Below are 24,362 nucleotides of genomic sequence, written 5' to 3' on the forward strand. Positions count from 1 at the left end.
CTCGGATAGTTCATTAGCTCCCATTATTACGCACTAATTAGCTCGAGTTTATTTGTAGTAGCTTGCTCGCACTTTCACAATCACTTGACTCCAGGAGCACCTCCGGGATTCATCAATGAACCCCTCGCTCCCTTCCCTTCGTAGTCTCTGTCTATCTCTGCATTAGTAAACAACGTGCTGTCTAGAGGTGTTGCGAACAATATAAAACAGGAAATTTCAAACCACGAAAGAGTAGCTCATTCGCCACCAGCGGCTCACCAACCGACCCTAACTAGATATTTATATCAGGGCCTGCATGAAATGTAGAAGTGCGTACGCTGCGCTATGCAACAAAGAAAAAGTTGCAGCGTCGCAGATTTTATATTATTTATCTATTTTCAATAATATGAGCCCTTTCGGGCTGTTACAGGGTGGGCAAATTCACAACTCTAAGAGCAAATGTACAAACTGCGCAATACAAGCAGCACCAATGCAAACTGAAAGCAAAAAATGACGAACAGCATAGAACAGCACAAAAAAAAAACAGTAGCATAGAAATAGTGTAGCACAACTGTATTTTAATATAAAGATAATCGAAATTAAATATTTCATGATTTTAGCTTTGCTTCAAATCTTGCAAGCGAATTGGCACCGTGAAATATCGCCGAGTTTAGGTTGTTCCACTCTTCAGTAGTTTTGACCAGAAACGAATAATCGTAAACTTCAACTCAAGGCACGTAAGGTCTAACAAGGTATGGGTGTCAGGACCGAGGTGACACTCTGCCAGGAGGCCGCAAGTAGAACCCGGGAAAAATGTTTAACATGCCATGGTACAGTTGTTAAAAAAATTCACTTGACACTAACCCCACGACCCTCTTGTCGAGATGGCACGCTGCCCTACGTGGCTCCAACCTTGACGACCAACTCTGGGCGACCCAGCAAGCCTGCGAGGCGGCGAAGAGGCAACACTTCGACGTCCCCAAGTAAGAGGCCTAGGTCCAGCCACCACTTCTTGCTGGTTTCAATAAAGTTTATTCAGTCAGAGATTTTCCTGCGTGAAGCTAGATTCGGAAGGTTTGCTTTGTCAATCAGTGCAGTAACCGATTCAGTATTCTCGTATTTAGAAAAATAAAGCGCACACCAAGACGCTGCACTCGATCGATCTGATGTATTGGAGATAGTCGGTATAGGTCCAACACTACACTCGCGTACTCCAAGGTAGGTCGAACAATCATAGTGTAAGCCTTCAGCCTTAGATCAGAAGACGTTTGTTTCAATTTCCGTTGAAGTATTTCCACCTTTTGCTGAGCCGATCCACATACACTGGCAACATGTTCGTTCCAGCTTAAGTTATGTGTGATGGTAAAACCTAGATAATTCATCTCAGTTGTTTGTTGAATTTCTTTACGTTCAAATTTGTAAGTAAATTGCAATGGTGATAGTCTTGCCGTAGCACTCGCAAAACTTTAATGAAAGTCCTGAGGTAAGCGACTCAGCGCGCTGCGGGCCGCTCCCACGTTGGGACAGTCAGGCCATGCCCGACCGCCGCATCGCGGGCACTCTGGACAGCAATGCAGATTGATTTACCGAAATTAATTTCCATGTCGTAGGCTGCACACCGATTAAAAAGTATGTTTAGGGAATCATGTTGAAGGGATTGGTCGTGGACGCTCCTCACTCGACAAAGCAACCGACAGCCATCCGCGAGAAGGCAAACCTCAATCTTTGGGACCGTTGATGGAGAGCAAGAATAGCAGGGCTCCTATCACAGATTGTTGGGGCACCCCAGAGATGACAGGCGAAGAAGCTGAGTACTCATGGGCTATTTCCACAAACTGCCGCCTGTTGCACAAGTACGCCTCAATTAATTTTACTATGCCATGGGACTTATACCGTAGGTTGTCAGTTATTTTTTAAAGGACGACGAAGAAGTGGCTCTCGTGTAGAACTCCGTTTTCTGCTGCTTTTATCTTACGAGTATATTTGCGTGTTTTCGGGAGGCACCGCTCCTGATATCTTCGGCGACGGACACGGAATCAGCTAGGCATCCGGGCGAGACAGACGTCAAAGCGTCAAGCGCTCCGAGGAAGCGCAACCACCTCATGAGCGACAAAGGCTGCGAGGACACCATGCTGTACTACTCTGTTTCAGAAGATGTGTCGGATGACGGCGACTACTTGACAGTTGTTAGGCAAACAGGAAAGAGGAGAATCGTCACTGCTTCCTCGTCTTAAACAAGGACGGCGGCCCTGGCAAAGGACAATCACAAGGATAATACTATCCTCTTCTTGCCCGAAACGCCAGCCGACGACCTGAATCGGCTAAACAGGCAAGCCATATCTGTCACACAAGGGGCTCTTGTTCCTTGTGAGATTATGGATGTGAGACTTAACACCCGTAAGAATATCCTCGCAGTCGGTGTCAAGAACAGAGCAGCGCTGGATATTTTGTGCATGATCAAAGTGCTGGGCATGATAAATGTTCGCAAGATAATATTGCAGGACAGCGATATTTCATCAGGCGTGATTTATGATGTCGATGAGTCAATCCACGACAACGACCTGCCTATTTTGTTTAAACCCGCCACATAGGATGTCACTATTATTTAAGTCCGTCGCCTACGAGAATCGCGTTGTGTGAAGGTAACATTCAAGGTAGGAAGCTTGCCGTCACACGTGAAAGTTGAATTTTTTCATCCTCCAGTGCGACCTTTCGCGCCGAGATCTCTTCAGTGCCGTAATTGTTTGAAGATCGTTTATGTCAGTGGTATATGCAAAAATTTGACTGTGTGCCCAAAATGCTCTGAGCAGCACGGCGCTGATGTTTGTCGTGCGACTTGCATCATATGCATCAATTGTTCTGGTCCCCATTAAGTGTCGTAAAAAGACTGCCCGAGAGGCAAGACAGAGATGAAAGTGTACAGTGTGAGAGATAACTCGACGCACAGAGAGGCCGCCGCCAAAGTGCGATGGCGTTGTGCCCGCTGCAGACGATCTTCGTCTGCTAAAACATACTGATACCGTTACCGTCGTAAGAAAGACGCAACTTCCTGCAGCTGGTGCTCCCAAGGCGATCAACAGCACTGACAACGCGGTGTCTAGTGACGCAGTGCATACGTCTACTGCAAACGCCTGGCATGCGCTTCCGGCATTAAATCTTCCAGCAGAACAAAGACCGATGGTGGACTACCGACACACCAATGACGGCACAGATCGGGTGCAATGTCAAGACAAACAAGTAATTAAAATAATCAAGTCTCTAATGAAAGTCATTCACGTGATGATAAATGACATGCAGACGCCATCTGCTCGGGATACACTGCAAGTGCTGGGCGGTCTGGATCCGGTTTTTGCGAGCCTCGAGTAGCAAGCACAATGGATCTACCGCCTCAGCCGTTCTTCAGACAAGTCAAGGAAACGTCAATTATGCAATGGAATGCCCGTGGACTGAAATCCCGTATTGCTGATTCCCGCCAATACGTTTTCACCCCCCGTTATTGTTGTCTGTGAACCGAATCTACAGAAACCCGTTCGGCGCTTAGGACATACTTATGTGTCATTGACTTGTCGTGACATTCGCAAGGTGATCATCTACATACGGTGGGAAGTGACTTATGTTGTTCATCCAGTATGGCCCCATGACAGTAGTCAATATGCCTGTTTGACCGTGAAAAAACACAAACTTGCGTTGACAGTAGTCAGCGCTTACCTAAATTTCGCCATCAAGTTTCAATAGACAGAGACTGAGTGGCATTTTAGATACGACTCCTCGTCCATAGATTTTGGTTGGGAACTTTAACGAACGTAATTCATTTCGGTCAATTATCAAGATAAATTCCAAAGGAAGAAACTCGTTTACTTTGCCTGCGATTATGAACATTGCTGTCTGCTGTCAAGAACAGAATATGGTGTGCCTAGGATGCTATGTAAGCATCATCACTGGTGGTACTAGCTCCTTACACGAACAACACGAATTCGGCGTCAGAGCGAAGGAAAGCGCCAACAAGAGCTGCACGTCCAACAGGCCCAATAAGTGGGTCCTCTTTTATGCAGGACTCTTTCTAGTTTGAAATAACCTCAAGAACCCGAAAGCTGGCAAACGCTGCTACTATGAAGGACATCCATCTCCTCACTTTGAATGAGCTGTAGCCGGCGTCGAACGTCAAACTGCGTGTTAAAGGCCCATGACCAATGACCATGCATAGTGTATATTTCTCATTCTTCATAAATTTTCAGATATGTGACGAATGCTCTTTTTGTGTAATATTAGAAACACATGTAATCATAATTTTTTATCAGTGCTTTCTTTTCGCTAAGCTATGCATGTAGTCAGTTGTTCTGCTTTTATTCTGTTACAATATCTTTTTTTCGTTTTACGAAATTTTTCCTTCCTGATCATAAGCTCACTATGCGTTACTTTGCCTAGTAGCCATATCGGGGGTTATCAAGTGGGACGCCTCTTATTTTTTTCAGTGCATACATACCTTAGCCTACGCACGGTCATAGCTTAGTGTTTGTGGGTCATTCAAATAAATATTTCCTAATCTGCGTTCTCTTGAATTGAATATATATTGAGCAGCTTTAACCGATATTATGTTGTGACGGGAAAGTGAAATTCCTGATCATTTTATCCAACTTCCAGCCTGCGTAAAGCTCATAACTTGCTTCCAAGCCATTCACGCTCCACCGGTCAGCGATGACATTAAACATTGTGTTCGTAATGGAACGCATGCGTCGTATACGTTTACTTCGATGGAGCGCCACCTGCTTTAAGGATGCATGGGCCCATTTTGCGAGCAAGCTATAAAATGCGCACACGCAGGCATTTCTGAAAGCCGAGGACCGTGCACAACACCCGACAACATCGCTGTTTTTGTGGATGCTTACTTGTTTCATTTTTCAGCCATGCAGCTATGACACTTTGTTTGTCACTCGCTCAGTTTCTGCTGTCCCCACTCCTGTCGCCCTCCAGGCAACACGCGTTTCTTCCGCGGCAATTAGCAGTTCGTTGCATGAACCTTCGTGTGGAGCGCTGCGCCCAACCAACCCTTCCCAGTCCATTTGTTCCTGCTTGTTTACTCGCTCGCGCTCTGCACAAATTAGTTGTTCGCGCTGCGCATACGCTTGTCACTGCCTAATGAACACGTCACGCGCGAGCTCACCAATAGTTTCTGCGTGAATATGACGTGGAGGCCCTGTAGATTGAAAAACATAGATAGGAACGCTTTTTTAAATATGAGGGCGGGAAGGACTGCTAGAAAGAGAGAGAGAGAGAATGAGAGAAAACTCCTTACGTCAACGTCAACGCAATGTACGAACAACGGGCCTTCTGATGTTTACATCTGCGCTGTTACAGACGTCGACCGAGCTAACATAAACAGTGCTCGGTAGACTGGAGAACGAGGGGACATACGAAGGCGGAGACCTACGTGTGGAGCCCGGACGCCGTGCAGTCGATGGAAAGGGGGAGTGAACGGTGGTGCTGCTGCTACGAGAGTCGACAGCTCAACTTTCAGAACAGTCTGAACAACCTGTAACGCGCAGTTCAAGTGTATTGCTTCTGCGTGGTGTCTCGTCGTCAGTAGCATAGGGTGCACGGCCGTAGGAAAGGCGTTCGCCACCCGGAGAGTATGCGAGGTGTACTTTTGCGGGCGTCATCGCATCCAAATGACAGAGTTTACATTGAAGAGATACCGAACGAGCAGTTGGCACTTAGGAAAGGCCTGTTTGCACGGCAACATAAGATCAAATGGTATCCTGTGTAAGTTATTAAAATTGGCAGCCATTCAAGCCGTCAAATCGAGGAATTTCTCCCCATGACTTATTAGCCCTCAAAGCCCTCAAGGTAACCCCTAGAAGTTTCTCAAACAGATAAATTTATCCCAACAAAATCTCTTCGTATGTAGCCAGCACTAAGGCGCGGTCTCAAATACGTATTCAAAATTACACGTGCAGGCACTCAATGCTTCAATGTAGCAAAGTCTTAAAGCTATCTGACATTTGCCTTCTATACTTGTGCTGAAGATTATGCGTGTTTATTAAACACTTACGGATATACTCAGGAAAATGAATGATCGCATTTCTAGCAGCTTGCGATTCCACCTAGTTAGTATTCTGACGGCCTCTAAACCCTAGTGTACTGTAGAAATTTAGGGGAAAAGCTTAATCAAAGAACAAGGAATGCACCAGTTTATTCAAGTAGTTGTACGAAGCCTCTAACAGTTTTCTTTCTTCAAGGTATAACTTTCCTTCAAAGCTCCCTTAGTACCGTGCGCTTAGATATATCTTTCTTAGGCGCTACCAGCTCAAAGAGCAAGAAAATAGACACTCGGCGCTCTCTCTCTCTCTCTTCGTTAAGCACGCTATGCCCGGAACATGCATGTGCCAGGAGATAGCCCAGGCACGGGATATATATTGCTGTGAACGTGACCATCCCTCAGTGTGTTCGTCCATCAAACCTCAATTATAGGCTTTGTAGGCTGTCAAAATATGAAAGAAAGGAGAAATAAAAGGTGAGAAAAAACGAAACCACATTTATACCACCTTATAATTAAGAAAAAGCGGTGCTCACTGACTAACGCGTGTTTTTATGTGCACTGTCCTGGATGAATAAGAGGGTTCAGGGATCCTCCATTGCACGTCATCCGCAGCAGATTTTAGAGTCAGTTCACGATTGGCGCAGTGATGGAGTGGCTTCCACTTCCGTGCGTAATGGTGAAGCGACGAACAGCGCAAGCCACACTCTCGTAGCGTTTAATTACTCCGCCCAACAGTGCGTTGATGAGCCGCGTACTCGCTGGCAAGCGTTAACGTAGATCAATTAGGGGTCGTTGAACAAGACCGACGATAATTACCCAAGCTTCAGCCGTCTGCAAGATCATCAGCTTCTCAGAATTTGAGAGCTAATGGAAAGAATGTCAAAATCATAACTACAGAACATGTGGGCGTGTGCGTGCGGTCGCGAAGGCAAAAAAAAAAAAGAAATGACTCTACGCAATCGCGGAGAAGCACACGGTTAGTTCCGCTTCCATAGCTTGGCGGGCTAGTCCCATTAGCGTGCACGGACGTTACAGACTTATGTTTGTTCTCTGGATCCCCACGTAAACTCCGCCTTCCGCACGGCTTGCGATGGCGTCACGTAACTCTGATATGTCGCCAGCTTCGACTATCATTGACAAATAACAAATAAGCACCTTTTCCTCATCGGAATGGCAAAAAGTCCCAAATGTGAAGTTAAGGGGTGCAATGCGACAATTTTAAACGTTCTCGACATGCGATTCTCTTCAGTCACAAAGCAAACCGTTCGACATTCTTGTCAAACGTCCCCTTTGGCGGAATCAGAATTCTTGGGAACCGGTCTTAGCGTACGCTAACCAAAGTTGCTTTAAACACGTTGCTGTAACAGTTTTCGGGCGCCATGCATACTTGTGCTTGTGCGGACATATTCTTTTGATATATATACACGTCTTCAGCTCATTGTTTCTACTTAGGGACTGAGAATTATTGAGCGACACTGGGAATAGACAGAAAGAGAAGGAAAATGAAGAGCTTAAATTCATGTTGCCTGTTTTCTGTGTCGCGCAATAAGTAGCAGTCATAATAATTAGGCAACCAGTCCGGCGAGATATTCTTCTCATTGTTTCGGCCCGTTCCTTTTTTCCCAATGCAACTACACAGTTATTCTGGTTGACTTCATTGTTTTTCATCTATTTTATTTCTCTTGACGTTTCCCAACGTATATGATTTACGCTCTCGAAAGATTAAAGCAGACGTAAAGAAAATGGCGACTTGCGGGTGCGATGCAGAAAGAAAGAGAGAAAGAAGTCATAAGGGAAAAGCAGGGAGGTTAACCAGGCTGAGCCCGGTGGGCTACCCTGCACTGGGGAAGGGGAAAGAGGATTGAAAGAGGAGTAGGAAGAAAAAAGTTCACGTTTTGCAGTGTTACGCACACAAGCGTTCATCCCTGAGTCAGTCAGAGGCGGTCATAAGTTTCTTTGGTTGGCGCCAATAACTGACCAGGCCGGTCGGTCTCAACGTTAGGAGTTCGCGAAAGTCAAGCCGCAATGACTTGCCCTCGAACCCGCTCAACCCTTCCTGCTTTTACGTCTACGTTTTCTGTTGTGCCTTCTTGCATTCAAAATTTTGCCTTTTGCTTAGTGAACGCGCGGGTTATCTTTGTTGATGGTGAAATAATCAACACGGCCATGGTATCACCTATGTGTCAGCGAGGCCATCGCTGTAAATACGTCGCGTCCTTCACTTCGTTGTTCTCACATCACAAGAGGAGGAAGAGAGCGGGAAGAGTGGCACATCTGCTGCTGTGACTCTGGCGTCCCATATCCCTCGCGTGTTACTCGTGCGCACGTTGTTTTGACATCAACTCATTTCACCACGTCTCTAAAGTTCTCTCTTACACTCATCAAACGACCCTTACTGTTGTGACGGCCGGCCTGTACCGTTTGTAGTTGCAGCTGTGCTTCAACTTCCTCTCAACTAAGAGCTGGCAAGAGAAAAGTCAGCGCCGAGAGTCGAATAAGTGGGGCGCGGGGCCTCACAAAGTTAATCGTCGTTCCTGGTTGTCACCCGTAGAGACGTGTGCGCAAGTGAGAGAGCGAAGCAACGGCCAAGGGCGTTTATCCTATGCATGGCAAACGCTGATGGATCAGCAGCCATAATTTATGTCCGCGGCACTTGTCGCTTGAACGTGTTGGTTTTCATGTTTTGTGTGCTGCAGCTTCAACAGAGAGAGAGAGAGAGAGAAACAACTTCATGTAGTCGCCTGCAGAACGACACCATGACTAAATGGCGCCGTGACGCGGGCCCTGACGTCTTCTCAGCGGGTGGTCTCTTACTCAACTCCAGCGCGTGTTACTCCCGCGGTCGGTCGCCCTGAGGGGCAACGTTCCGTCGGTTTCGCTCGGCCTTTGTCTTTCAAGAGCCGCCGAGACCTGCTGGACGACCCAGGTTTGGGTTTTGTGGTCGTAGCATTCCGCCGCAGCCGCGAGTCGCGGCGGAATCGTTGTACTTGTCGAAGCTTCATCGGGGAACTTGGCGCAATACCATAGTATGTGCGTCAGGGGCAGCTTCAACAGCAGCTTCTCAACTCCCTGAACACTTCCGCATATGCCCTGTCACCAGCGATGTCAAGAAAGGCGGCTGAGTAGAAATAAGTGCGAGCCGAAAAACCGCTGCTTGCCACCTTCCGGGAGGCCCGTAATTCTCGCAAGTGCGGATTACAAATCGTTGCGACTTCAACTATATTTCGATCAGGATAGCATTGTCAAGACATGCACATAGTTATTTTGGTAGTAGGATTTGGAAAGTTATGTGCAACAATGACTCTAAACCTCACTAAATGCAAAGTAATATCCTTCACGCGCAAGCACAACACCATACACCACACTTATCGCATTAACTCTGTTCCTATTGACCACACGCGTACTTACCAACATCTAGGAGTTCATATGACGCCATCACTTTCATGGGTGAAACATATTCAAACAACTCGCTGTGAAGCTTCGCGCACACTAGGGTATTTGCGACGTAGCTTAGATCCGCATCGTATGAAAAAAAAATCTAGCATATTTAACGTATGTGCGACCCAAACTTGAGTACGCATCATCCATCAGGCATCCATCGCAAGGATATCTCACCGATGACTTAGAAGCCGTACAAAACCGCGCTGCTCGCTTCATCACGTGACAATATTCAAGAAATATCAGCGTAGAGAGAGATAGATAGATAGATAGATAGAGAGAGAGAGAGAGAGAGAGAGAGAGAGAGAGAGAGAGAGAGAGAGAGAGAGAGAAAGGCAAAGGAAAGAGAGCGAGGTTAACCCGAGATTATCACCGGTTGGCTACCCTGTACTGGGGAGGGACAAGGGGATGCAATAGGTGAGAGAGACAAGGATGAAAAAGGAAAAGAAAAGCCTAAACACACACACGCACGTACACACGAACTGTTTCTGTGGGCACTGTCACGCAGCCCGCAAAGGCGTTCCTAGTCTTACGCAGTGTCACCGTACAGTCCTACGTCCCACAGTGTACAGTCACAATTTGTCAGAAATTCCCGTGTTTTTCAAGTATCGCAGCAGCGCCTTTATAGCAGATCGCGCTGATGTTCGCGTAGGCCAGTTTCCAAGGATATTGTTTTCTGACATTGGGCGCTTGTCCAGTTTGCCTAGGGTGGCTGAGAGGACCGCTCTTTGTGGGTTAAAACGAGAGCACTGACAAAGAAGATGCTCGATTGTTTCATTGCACCCGCAGAAGTCACAAAGTGGGTTGCTGGCCATTCCGATAAAGGAAGAGTAGGCATTTGAACATGCTACTCCATGCCATAGACGGACAAGAAGGGTGCAGTCACGTCGTGGAAGCTCGGGTAGAATACGGTGCTGTAAATTAGGGTCCAGGGAATGAAGGCGTGCACTTGTGAAATCGGATGAATTCCATTGGGCTAATGTCAGGTCACGCGCATGTGCGGGAAGCTTTTTCGCTGCGCCGGCTCTCGAAAGAGGACTGGCAATGCAGTTGACGCCGTCATGGGCAGATCGGGCAGCTGCGCCTGCTCGATCATTGCCATGCTATGTCACAGTGAGTAGGCAACCACTGATATACTAGATCGTGTCCTTCGTCAACTAGTCGATGGTGGACTTCTCAGATCTCTGCGACGAGCTGCTCATGTGATCCATGGCGCAGTGCTGAGAGTACACTCTGTAGGGCTGCCTTGGAATCACAGAAGACTGACCATGCGTGGGGTGGTTCCTAGCTCCTGAATGAAATGAAGAGCCGCATGCAGGGCTACCAGTTCAGCAGCTGTCGTTGATGATACACGTGACTTTTTTAACTGTATCTTGACGGATCTTCTTGGTATCACCACAGCGGCACCTGCACTTGCAGATGTGACTGAGTCATCGATGTAAACGTGTACGCTGCAACTGTGCACCTCATGTAAAAGTTCTAATGTGGCCTGCTTAAGGGCAGACGACGGCATGTTGGCTTTCTTCACGATTCCTGGGATGGTGAGGCGTATTTCAGGCCTGTGCAGGCACCATAAAGGTGAGGATGGTCTTGCTGCAGGCATGTAGTTCGATAGGAGGTACGATTGGCATCAATTATACGACTGAAAGTTGTGTGTGGCCTTTCTGCGGGTAGAGCGGCAAGTTGGTGAGAAGGTAATCGGGCAACGTGCCGAATATGCGCCCTGAGAGCGTCGGTTGCCAAGTACGTTGATATTGGGTGATCTCGAGCTATGACAATGGTTGCCGCTGTAGACGCACACCTCGGAAGACCGAGACATGTCCTTAGGGCTTGAGCTTGTAGTCCCTGGAGTACACGCAGGTTTGTTTTGCAGGTGTTACCAAGCACAGGGAGGCTGTATCTTGCGAAACCGAGGAACAAGGCGTTATAAAGCTGCAGCATTGACAGCACCGAAGTGCCCCATGACTTTCCGCCGAGAAATTTGAGGGGATGTATTACTGTCAATAATCTCTTCTTCAGGTATGAAACGTGCGGGCTCCATGATAGGTCGCGGTCAATAATTACCCCTAAAAAGCGGTGTTTCCGTGCATTCGCAACTGCCTGCCCATTGAAATTTACAGTGTAACGCTTCATTGCCTTCCGAGTGAATGTAACAAGGCAGCATTTCTCTGAAGACAACTCTAAGTTCTGTTTTCGCAAGTACAGTGATGTTAACGTAGTTGCCTTTTGTATCCGTGCTTGTAACTGCAGTCGTGTCTCTTCCATTGCTTGCTTCATGGCGCGTAACTTCTCGTCTTTGCCTTCTTCACACTTCCTTTTACTTCGCCCAATCAGGACACGCCCTCTTAGGACGCCCGCTCAGAACATCATCCCGTTTATCTCATACTCGCCCCTTGGCGGCGATAAAGTGCGGGACGACGGTGATGAGCAGCTCGTTCTTCCCCCATGCCGTAAAACTTTGGAACGCACTCCCGGATAACATTGTTTCGTGCAATGATCGCAAAACATTTCGCGAAAAACTAAACGATTTTGATAATACCAACATAACCACATAAATACCGCGCTTTTCTTATTAATATTTATTTATCGCCTCTTTTGTACTGTGTATATGTTCCGTTTGCTTCTTTTTTGTAATTCTCTCTTTTTTGTGCCTATCCCAACCAATGTGCATTTTCATATGTTACTGTCTTATGAAGCTGTACGATCTTGATGCACTCCCCCCCCCCCCCCCCCCTATGTAATGCCTTCGGGGCCTTAAGGTTGAATAAATGAAATGAAATGGAAACAATTATTTACTCCGCTATACCAAGTGATAAGAACTTATTCGTGTTCAGAAGCAAAATAATGGATAACAAGAACAAGCCGCCACAGCTTTGGTAGACTGATTCCTTCCCGCACCAGTGTGCATTCTTCAGTAACAACAATAAGCAGATTGAAATAAACAGAAACAAAAGAAAGAGTGAATGGAGTTACTGCAAGAAAGACTCAGTAATCTTATGTATATGCAGAGAATAATAAATTACTCATTACTTTGTTTGGAGATACTGGAAAAGCCATGAATTTTAGTTGCTTTTTCAGAGCAATTAATTATAGTATGAGCAGTGAGAACTAATAGACTTAAACAGAAACCGAATAAAAATGGAAGAAAGAAAAGTAATTACCAGAATTTTAATGCTGGTAAGAACAAAGTGATGAGAAACGTAGTGTAAGTGTTAAGGGGCTAGTAATAATGATAATGTTACGTGTGGAAAAACACAGATGAAAGAGGCTATATACAGGATATTTACACTGGAGCCAGATCACCAGGCCGACACTCGCCCGCGCCAAGGGCTCTTAGCTTGTTCAAGGCGACGACATTCTTTGATGATGGCGTCGATAGTCAAGCAAATTGAAGGCATCGTCGGCGATGCCTTTTAGCACATTTGACACTTTATCTGCTTCAGACATCGTATCGTCAGCTTTGCGGCAGAGAGCCAAGACGTCGAGGATGTATGAAACGTACGGCTCTGTAGATGTCTGACCACGAGACGCAAGAGCCTTTCTCGCGGCAGCCTTGCGCCCAATGGGGTCGCCGAACAGTTCCCTGAGCTTTTCTTTGAAACTGTCCCAACTGTTTATCTCGTCGTCATGCGTTTGGTGCCACACGTGTGGGGTGCCGCCGAGATAAAAGATGACATTGGCGAGCATGATCGTTGGATCCCACCTGTTATTAGCACTGGCGTGTTCATAGAGCTTGATCCATTCGTCAATGTCCACTCCCTACAGGCCAGAGAAAACACGAGGGTCGCGATGTTGGGCAACCGTGATGATTGGAGCAGTCGGACAAGCCGAAGCCGTTGCAGAGGCTGTCTCGTCACCGGGAGGCATGGTGACAAGCTCGATGTACCGACCACTCCGGAGTTCCGTGGTGAGGACAGGGATCGCTGACCTCCACCAGAATGTTACATGTGGAAAAACACAGATGAAAGCGGCTATATACAGGCTATTTACACTTGAGCCAGACCGCAAGGCCGACACTCGCTCGCGCCAAGGGCACTGGCCCACTTCGTCGTCGTTCTCGCGGCGGCTCGTCCCTTGAGCATCGCTCGATGATATCGTAATAATATGTACAGGTAAAAACCAACAAGAAAATACACAAACCCCTCTAATTACGTAACTGAAAGCAATGCCAGCACGAGAAATATACACGAATCAAGAATCAAGCAAAGATTGAGCAAATATTATCTAAATGTCGGTTTGTACACTTCCTTATGTTTACATTCTTTTTTTCTCGATTATTTTCTTTTCAGTAAAGAAAGTGAACTTATTGATTCCCTCATTTTATATATAATTATCCACGCCTATTCTTGTCTCCATGCTCTTGTGTTATTAAAAAAAAAGGAATGAAGCTCGTGCTATGCCCCATACGAGCAGCAATCAGCTCGAAAAGTGGCAAAGCATTCAGAAGCGCAGAAAGAAAAAGAAGCATTAATTCTTCTCCTTCTTTTTCTTCACAATTCACAACAGGGCGGTGGAGTGACAAAGTGGCGAAAGACACGGCGCCGGAATCGAAGTCCACTGTGAGATTCACGATGAAGACGCAGGAAAGGCGTTCTTGACGAGCAAACGATAATTTTGCAGCCAACGCATCAGGGTAAAACAAAAAATCAGGCGAAACGAAATATGAGCAGTAATCGCTGGATAGATTCTGCGTGCTCTGTCATGCGGATTGTTCAATGAAATCATCGGAGGTGATGGACATCTTCGAAATGAGAGCTCCTTGCATTCAGTATATGTATGTGACGCGAGCACGAGGTTGCGGACGGAGACAAGCACGGTCGCTCCGAACACTGCCTTCATTCTTCGTCTTCCCCTTTCTCCACTATTGCACCGCACCGACCTTGTGTGGTTCGTCACACGCTTCCTCCTCCCCCTGAGAGAGTCGTAGGTGCAGGGGTGGATGATGCAGTCTTAAGTCCTAATCTCCCCCCAAAAGAGCTCGCGTGCCGAAGAACCCAAGAGGGAGCCATGGGAGACACTATATATATATATATATATATATATATATATATATATATATATATATATATATATATATATATATATATATATATATATATATAAGGTCCTTCAATCAACGGTGTACGATTTCTTAATCCCAGCTTGAGCTTGGCAGTACTCGATAGCACAATTTCGACCCCCTCCTCCTCTCTGTCGCTTCCCTTTCTGAAAGCCTCCCTCACACGTAAGCTTTGTGAACACCTGCAGCCATTAAGTGAAATCGATCGCTCATCGATCGGGCCCCGAGGAGCAGAAAGAAAGCAAAATTATTGAGAAAAAGGAGTGACGCTCTCTTCTAACCAAGTGACTAACAGTGCCATAATCTCGCGCTTCATCGTAAACCCCTGCTACATCAGGTAACGTACCAGCCTGCTCTCTCGCTAACTTGTTTGCCCACATCGTTTAGGTCACGTTAATTCTCCTTCGGTATTGTTGCGTTAAGGGTGTTCTTTCATCCGTTTCCGGCACGTAAAAGATTGATATCAAGCAATAGAGAAAGAGAAGCACGAAATTAAACCTAGCGATGTTGACTAGAAAACATGCCCAGTTCACCACGTACAAGCGCTTTCGGGATGGAAGCTACGGAAGCCTTACACGAGCACTTGCCTTCATGTTCTTGCTCGTCTGCAGGAGACGTCAAAGCGCGGAAAACGCCAGGGTGGATATCATCAATTTCATGCATAGAGTCTACAGAGGACACAAGACTGCTCTTGACGCAGATGCGCCGTTGCGCACAGAAATAGTTCCAGGCTCGTGCACGTCGCTGTGTCTTAAGTGCATTTGGTAGAAACCACACTGCATAATATTCATCCAGTCATCCGGCCGACCACATCTCCTTAGCTGTACTTGTACTCGCCCGTACTACCATGCCCTGATGAAACCGTAGCTGGTTCTACACGCAGTACCCTCTCGAGCTTGCTAACCCAACAGAACTCGCATAAGTGTTGAAATTTTGACGTTCGTAAGGAATTTTCGAGCGCTGTTACTTCCCATAAGTGGTTCTCAAAAAAAAGAAAAGTAGTGCCTGAACGCGCCATGCCATTTTGACTGCACAAGTTTCTTTCGTGAAGCACGGACGCCTACCCCTGTTCACCGTTGCCAGCGGCTTCGCATTGTATTGGAGAAGTACAGAGTGCAGCACACCATGAAAACACCTCTCGGCATAGGCGCTGACTACGAGGGAGTTCCCGGGTCCGAGCCCCCTCCAATGTGTTCGGGCAGGGGGGGGGGGGGAAGGCAGAACCCAAAGTGTCATTACCAGAGTTCTGTTATTCTGTTACCCACATCATTTGTTTGACGTTTTCTTTAGTTGCCTCCACTTTTTCACTTAGAATTTTATAGTGGCTACAAGACACGAAGAGAGCGGTGTGGAACAGAGAGCCATCGGGCCTAGCCGATATTCTATTTGACATTAAGAGAAAAACATGGAGCTGGGCAGGCCATGTAATGCGTAGGTTAGATAACCGATGGACTACCAGTGTTATAGAATGGGTGCCGAGAGAAGGGAAGCGCAGTTGAGGACGGGAGAAAACTAGGTGGGGTGATGAAAACAGGTAATTCGCAGGCGCAAGTAGGAATCGGTTGGCTCAAGACAGGGGCAATTGGAGATCGTAGGGAGAGGCCTTAGTCCTGCAGTGGACATAAAATTTTTCAGTTCTTTAACGTCTCCCTTTTTGTGGCTTAGTATAATGTTTGCATTCTTCCAGTTTTCTGGGAACCTTGCAGTTGATAGACACTTTGTATATAGAGTCGCCAGTTTTCTAGCATTATGTCTCTTCCATCTCTGAATAAATCGACTGTTATTACATCCTCTCCTGCCGTTTTTCCCCGTTTCATGCCTTGCAAGGCCCTTCTGACCTCACCTAAAGTTATAGGAGGAGTTTCTGTATACTGTTCATTATTGTTTCGAATAGAATACTCCTGAGTCATCTGGGTACTGTACAGGTCAGTATACAATTTTTCCACTGCTTTTATTATACCTTCGAGATTACTGATGATATTGCCCTGCTCATCTTTCAGTGCATACATATTTATTTGTCCTATGCCAAGTTTCCTTCTCACTGATTTCAGGCTGCGTCAATTTTTTACGGCTTCTTCAGTCTTTCTCACGTTATAATTTTGAATATCACTTATTTTTGTTTTGTTGATGAGTTTTGACAGTTCCGAGAATTCTACCTTATGTCTTGAGTTGGACACTTTCATTCTTTGTCGTTTCTTTATTAGGTCCTTTGTTACTTGGGAGAGCTTGCCTACTGGTTGCCTTGGTGCCTTACCTCTCACTTCAATCGCTGGCTCTGAAGCCAGCCTCGTTACGGTTTCATTCATTACCTCTACATCATCATCATCATCTCGCTGTTCTAAGGCTGCATATTTGTTTGCAAGTACCAGCCTAAATTTGTCTCCTTTTACCCTTGCTGCCTCTAAGCTGACTTGTTTTTTCTTGACCAATTTTACTCTTTCTCTCTTCAAATTGAGGTCAATTCTAGCCCTCACTAACCTATCATCACTGCACTTTTCCCTATCTATCACCTCTACATCCTGCACTATGCTGGGATCGGCAGAAACTATGAAATCAATTTCATTTCTTGTTTCTCCATTAGGGATTTTCCAGGTCCACTTTCTGTTGCTACGTTGCCTGAAAAAGGTGTGCTACACGAGTCTATACGTTAGTTAAATCGGCCATATAAATTGTAGTGAACATTCACTTACTAATTAACAAGCACAGTGTAACGCGCGCACCATGTAAGCATGCAAATATCTTCCTGGATGACCACGAGCGTTAGCTTTCACAACGCTGGCATTGTGAAGAACGCCGGCCGCGGGGGCGAACGGTTCGTACAGCTGCGCGATTCACCGGGTCTCCGCAAATTAGATTCATCATCATCATCTGCCTATTTTCATGTCCACTACACAATGGCCTCTGTCAGCGATATCTCCGACTATCACTCTCAGACTACGCGATCTTCAGCACTAAGGGCGCGTAAAGATAGCCCGGGAAGGAAGACAGCTCGCATGAATTTAGCAGCCATCCCTGTCGCCCTTTATCATTACACCCATCAATGATTACCAATAATTAGTTACGGGCCGCGGGCCGTGTAATTAAATGTCAGCCGCGCACAGTCATTCGCAGCAACGGCACGGAAAGAAGAGAAGACGCGTCTTCTTCCCAAGCGCGCGTTTGAACACGTGACTTCCAAGTAACCCGAATATTGAGCGCATGCGAAGATAATGCCCATCGAGCCGCCATCATTTTCTGCTCACTGTTAGGTGCTTTAACGAGAAAAAAAAAAAACATGCGTCGAGCTGGCTTCTATACCGCGGATGCGGACGTCGCAATGCGCACCGGCTACAAACACAGCCTGAGCACCAACGACCAAGCCAACAGCGGGCACGTCGCTCATCGTTACTTTGCGAGAACCCGTCTGACGCTGAGAAGGAAGCGTGTTCCTCCACCGCATAAATACCGGTGGAAACACAACACTGGGCGCGTGGGGAGACAGCGCATGCGAAGGGACCAGTAATCTCGGATTGCAAGCTTGAACCCTGCACAGATTACTTCCAGAATAAAGCGCGCTACCCGCGTATGTAGAACTTCTCAGGTGGGCGGAGAGCCAAGCGTAGTCACTGCAAACTATTATAGAACGCGCGGTTAATTGACTCATTAGGAAAATTGTTCGCTCTCGTTTAAATGGAGGGGTGCACATTCATTAACGTTTTGTAGTGACAAGTCTCGATAAAAGAAAGAAGTTGGCAGCAATCGCATAGCTCTGACCCGTTTTGGACCTGGGCGCCAGTTTTACAGAGTGCTCCTCATAGAGTAAGGCACATACGAGGTATTCAGTTGGCAAATGTTATCAGGCGCTAATAAGAGGCGAGCAGGCAGAGAGGGAAGCTTCAGGGAAGTGAGGGAAGCTTCAAGCAAGCCAGCTGGCTTAGAAAACAACGCAGAAAGGTATTCAAAAGAACGAAAATGGGATACATAACAGCGCAAGCAGGGTGAGGCCTTTTGGGCACGCAAATACACCTGTTTGCGTTGTTTGTAAAACTGCATAATCTATGCTGTGCATTTTCCTTTTTCATTTTTATTCGTCATATGCTTTATCAGCTGCTCAATAACGTAATCCACGTGGTTCGTACTTGCTCTCGCGGCCTTTCGCGCTTTTGAGATGTCGCTTATTATTTATTGATTTATTTGTTAATATGGTTGTTTATTTGTGGACCTGATAATTTGTTACCCTATAATCTTCTATTCCGTCACCACCGGCAAATAAATGAAACCAATTGCATAAGAAATGCTTCGACAAGTAATTAAGCTATTGCGTTATGAAGGTACATTGCTTTGTGTTAATAATTCTAGTTATAAGTTTTGCGTTCTGAAATCTTGATAAATTGTATAATCTTTATAACTGTTACGTCTTATCTCCTCAAGTGACCTTTCACCAGGAATATATTTCTTGATTGTACCTATGAGTATTATAGCTTTCAGAAGGCGTTGCATTCCATTTTTCATTGATGTGTATTTGTGGTACTCAGTACGAAGAAAACAGATATATCTTCCTAACGTGTTTAACTTAATCCGCTTGTCATATGGCTCATCCAAGGGACGCCAGTCTCTTGGTGGTGCGTCGGGGCTCAGGCTGCGAAATCGAGCTGTCCCTATGAGGTCTTGTAACTACTGATATAAGGCTGCCACTTCAGTGAACAATTCTTCGAGGTCCCACGAAGTTTCTTCAAGTGCAACTGTTATTAAAGGTTACATACATACATACATACATACATACATACATACATACATACATACATACATACATACATACATACATACATACATACATACATACATACATACATACATACATACATACATACATACATACATACATACATACATACATACATACATACATACATACATACATACATGTGGCTACGCTGTTGGGCGTGACCCCGCCTGCTGCATTTCGTTGGGGAAATGCGAGAACACCCATGCACTTACATTTAGGGGCACGTTAAAGAACCCTATAGGTGGTACCAATCTCCGGAGTCTTCCACTACAGCGTGCCTCATAATCTGATCGTGGTGTTAGCACGTAAAACTCCATAATTTAGTTTTTCTTTAAAGATGATCGGGGAGGGGGCCGCGGCCCCTCCCCTCCCCCTCTCGGGAATATGAAAATTTTTACCTAAGGCACCGTGAAATCCCTGGTAAGTGACGAAGACACGAGATAATGCCACTTTTTCGCGACAAAGGTCACTCCCATGCTCCGGAAACATTTATGGCCAGGAAGACGTTGTCGCGATGACACATTTGTTCATTTCATGCCACTCCGCCATCAGGTGCTGTTGCGACGTCGGCTACTCGAACCTCGACCGGCGTTACTACTGGGTAGCGTGATGTTCTCGGCAGACTGCAAGCGTCCGGTAGACCAAGGCGACCAGGCGGGGGCGAGACGATTTCTAGTGCGAATTCCACTGTTTACTCCATGGTTGGTGAAGGATATAAAAGAAGAGAACAAGAATAAAAATACATTGCGGGGCCGCTTAAGTAGGCCCGCTTAAGTAGGCCCGCTAAAATTATAGGCGGTATTTTGCTCACGTCAACGTCACATCACATGTACTGCGTCTGGTCGGTGATGGGTGGCTGATCCCTCTCTCCTAGGCGACGTTGCCCGTGCCAGCCTCCGCTGGCGGCAACCCGTGGGTCCAGTTTGGTTCGCGGAAAGGAGTCTCCCCTTGAGTCGCACAATTCGCGGCAGGCGGCCTCCCTCCTGTCACGCAGACACACAAAGAGGCCCGAAATCACTGCGGGGCGCCCGCCAGGCCGGCAACCACTCGAGACACCCATAGCAAAGTAGGGATCCATCCTCCGTTTCGATCAGGCATGGTCTTTCGATCATCCGTTTTGCACGGGGTATTCCACGCCAACCGTAACAGTGCACACCGGCAGATTTGTGCCTGTCACTACATCTTTTTTTTTATCCTGTCTCTCCGTCTATCAGATTTAAAACCGTTTCATCCCTTACTCCATGCAGGAGAGGGTAGCCTGCCGGTGTGTACGCGTTGTGCACGTCGACAGTGGCCCTTGGTGGCGGCTTTGCTAAGTTCATTAGGGAAAGGAGACAGCCTTAATCTTCTACGTCGTTACTCGTGATTCTTTGTTTTATTCACGTTTCCGGAGCGACATAAGCAACAACCGTCGCATGTGCGTGGTTCCAAAGCTTCAAGTCATGTAGGAAAATAATTGCTGCGCGATGGGGTGCACAAATACGGGCAATAACTTGCCGGCGACACAGTCCTATTTATTCCCCACGAGGACTCATGAGCAGGAGTAACGGCAGAAATGAATCACCACCGTACGGCGGGAAAATGCTTGCTCTCATGCCTTTTGTCATCTCATGCGTTTGTTGCGCTCGGTGGAGTTTACACGGGTAAGCGATGAAGTTGATCACAGCCTGCCCATGTTTTCTTTCTGCTTGTCCACCGTGCAGCCTGCGGGTTAAAGACATTTTGCTAAGGTTGTAAATCCCGCTTGCCGCTTCTACCATTTGACGCTTCTTTAGCGTGTTGCTCTACCTATGGTGCAGGACTTTATGAATGCTTGGTGTTGTATGTTAAAACTGCGGACGATTGCAAGGACTGATTTCGTTGGTTTCGTGCAGGCCGGTAATACGTCGCACAAGGAGGTCACGCATTTCATATTCGTGGATCTGTTTTATGCGTGGCTTCGCGCATGGTGAAATGTTGGTAGTTGCTTCGTGTAGAACTGTTGATGTTTCTTTTTTAAGTATACGAGGTTATCGCTTCCACTCGCTTGTAAGGGGCTTAAATCACACTGTGCTTTGTAGGAATGATTACAGGCACGTGCTTCTTTAACAGCTTTATACTTTTCGCCCGAAGACATCTTGAATATTGTGGTTGCTTGGGAAATGTGTGAGAAAAAAGGAAGACCAGGACCAGGATTGCTGTTAGCTGCCGCGTATAGTATTGCTGCTTTATGTTAGCTGAAAAATTCGTGTCAGGGTTGTGAAGTCTTCGCACATTTATGCTGCCTGAGCAGACTCACTAGGCCGACTGTTTTGTTTGTTTCAAAACGTAGTCCCTTTTTGCGTGTGTATTTTATACGCAATTGAATTCTTTGTTATCTTTCGTGGCGTAGGTGTGCAAGGTCTTCAACGCAAAGGACGAAACCCGGCCTTGCCATCTGGGCTCATATAATTTGGCCGGCACTGCTACGCTTCTAAATATATCACGTGGCTTCAATTTTCTGTAACATTCGAGAAAAAAATTCTGAAAGGTGATAAGACTTTACCTTTGTACGTTTTCAAGCAGGTCACTAAGAGAATTTCAGATTGCGAAAATTGAAGCGGGAAGGGCAGTTCATCAACGCACGCCACTGAACTGCATCGGTGGTGCAGCACCGACTAGCGCTTTTATTCACCCGTACGTTCGGTGACATTGTTGGCGAGGGATCGTGTTTGGATAAAAAAAAAAATCACCGTTAGTCTTCATAAGGCAACATTGAAGGCACTTATTTGGCGATGCCCTGCGTCAATAAAAGAAAGCGGTAAATTAACACAAGCTCCACTTCGTATAATTAGGCTACGTTGCGCTTGGTCGCGCGATGCACTTGTAACGTCTGCAGACTGGGTTGTCTCGACTGCTAGTAACGTCGTGTAGATGTCCGCTCTCACAGAGGCCCACGCCTTTCCGACAGCTGTCACCGCTCCGACAGCTCCCACCGCTCCGACAGCTGTCACCGTTGAAGTATATACCGGTTTGGCACCTGGACAATTTGCTTGCTTTTTTCTCTCTTGAGGTCAGAAGGAGTGCAATCAATGTGATGTTCGGAGATGAGCATGCAAATGCGAAAGTAACACTCCTTGCACCTGCGGCATCTTTGGGGAGTGCATCGCCGTCACCTATATGAATCATGCAGTTAAAGGCCCCTCATGAGGCCCCGATGGAATTTTTTCTTATGCTCTGGAAGCTGTGAAATACCGCTAAGGGTGACTTTTAGCGGAATGATTTTTCCCAACCACAGTATAGCGGATATATAACAAAAGCGGATGTTGCGATGCGATACTGCAAAGGGGCGAGCTACACTCTCCTCGCAGCAGAGGTTCTATCCTCTAACGCAAACACTTCTCCTCTGCCTCTTCGTACGTCAGAGTCAGTAAATCACGTCACGCTTACGCGACATAGTCTTTTTCTGCCGGTCCTTCCGGCGTGGTGCATTTCAGGAGGCAGTTTTAGGCGATCCCTGTTTCATGAATATATCCGTGCTGTTTTGATTGCTGCTGACCGTTCGCTGTTTATGCGCTGCGGGTACGGACGAAGGAAATAAGCTACGAGGGAGCACGCAAGCCAGCTCTCCATGAATCCATCCCCTTCGTCTCTTCTCTTTCAAAATAGTTGGCCCAACACGTGACCATGTTTGGCGGACTCAGCCCATTGCGCTTAATTCGCGGCATAGATTTAATTGACGCGGAATTGTCCAAGTGTCTTGCCGACCGCTCTGTAGATATTTTCTCTCTATAAGTACGCGTGGATTCAGTTGTTTATATTGCAAAATATACACAAGACATTTATTGTCTTGTTTGCGTCGTGCGAGTACGGCACGTTGCTTTCACACCAGTTGTCTTCTGGAAAGAGCACTGCGCTGAGCGTGGGTAAGCCCGGTAGCCCGGTGGCTTCAATTTTGTTACGTAACGCTTCCTAGTTATTTTCTCCTTCCATGGCTGCAGGCGGGCCTGTGACATAGTAGACGAGAATTATGAAGGCGTCTCTGCTGGCAGAGACTAGCTGCTATGATAACCACGGTGCACGGGCTTTCGTTTGAATTTTGAGTTGTTTTCGCGGCTTACAGGGAGTGTAATATTTCGCTAACACAATTTAAGGTATGTCATCCGCTCACTGGGCTTGCTTCCTTACTGTGCACAGACCAGGTGTGAGGCCCTTTTGGTCTGCATTCGGATGCGCAGCACGGCCGTGGTGCATTGAAATTTACTTTTCCACACTACTATGTATTATGCTGGATGTCTTAGATGCGAGTAGCCTTGTTTCTTTTCTATTCATTTTGTTCTTCTTCTTCTGGTTCTCATATTGTAAACGTTTGCAGAAATAACCTAGTCTTATTATCTAAGTAAGCGAATACCTTTTTTACCCCGTTGAGTTATCCGTGCAACTTTGCGGATCAATGAATTGCACGGGAAGAACCAGCAAGACTTTCAAGTTGGCAAGCCAAAGGCTCCAATGACGTTTTGATGATTAAAGCATGATGCGAAGAAGTATACTGTGTTTGGAACAGTAAAGGCAAATATTTTTAGTGGGTCAACCAAAGGTCTAATTTATATCAGCTTTTTTTATCGTGGCTCAGATGTCATCAAAATGCCGTAACTTCCACTGCACTTCTTGTGTTTATTAGTTACTGCGGAAACCATGCAACGCCTCTCGGCATACCTGATGCTAGGCGAACACTGAAAACACTGGATACAGGACGCGATAAGGAACGATATCGTCTTAGAACGTTAAATGGCGACCCACCATCCAATGAGTGCGCATCAATTGGAGAGGCCCCCGCGAGAACGACGTCTTTTCGCACGCCCCCCTCCCCCCCCTCCTCGCAAACCTACGAGCCATTCCAACACGCACAAATGGTAATTCCTGGTCGCGCGCGCCTTCAGCCAGGCACCAAAAATCGCATCCTGCTCCCATAGAAAGCTGTTCACACTGAAAATACAGCGATATTGTTTTTATATAGTGTCTCCTCAGGAAATGAAGTTATCAGTGCCGTCCGACTCCCACGGCGATCTGCCGCCACTATACATTCTGAAGGGCCCACGGCGGCTCATAGAGTGATGAAGTCGTTT

General features: G+C 46.5%; 1 long non-coding RNA gene across 1 annotated transcript in view; it reads right to left on the bottom strand.

Annotated features, from left to right (window-relative positions):
* LOC142570873 (uncharacterized) overlaps nt 1-20,164 on the bottom strand; it is a 245,733-nt gene extending 225,569 nt beyond the window's left edge. Inside the window, exon 1 of the long non-coding RNA XR_012825701.1 lies at nt 20,090-20,164. This is a non-coding gene — a long non-coding RNA (uncharacterized LOC142570873). The remainder of the gene's footprint in view (nt 1-20,089) is intronic.
* Between the last annotated feature and the right edge of the window lie 4,198 nt (nt 20,165-24,362).

The sequence above is a fragment of the Dermacentor variabilis genome, chromosome 2 (assembly GCF_050947875.1).
Source record: "Dermacentor variabilis isolate Ectoservices chromosome 2, ASM5094787v1, whole genome shotgun sequence".
In the NCBI taxonomy this organism is placed as follows: domain Eukaryota; kingdom Metazoa; phylum Arthropoda; class Arachnida; order Ixodida; family Ixodidae; genus Dermacentor; species Dermacentor variabilis.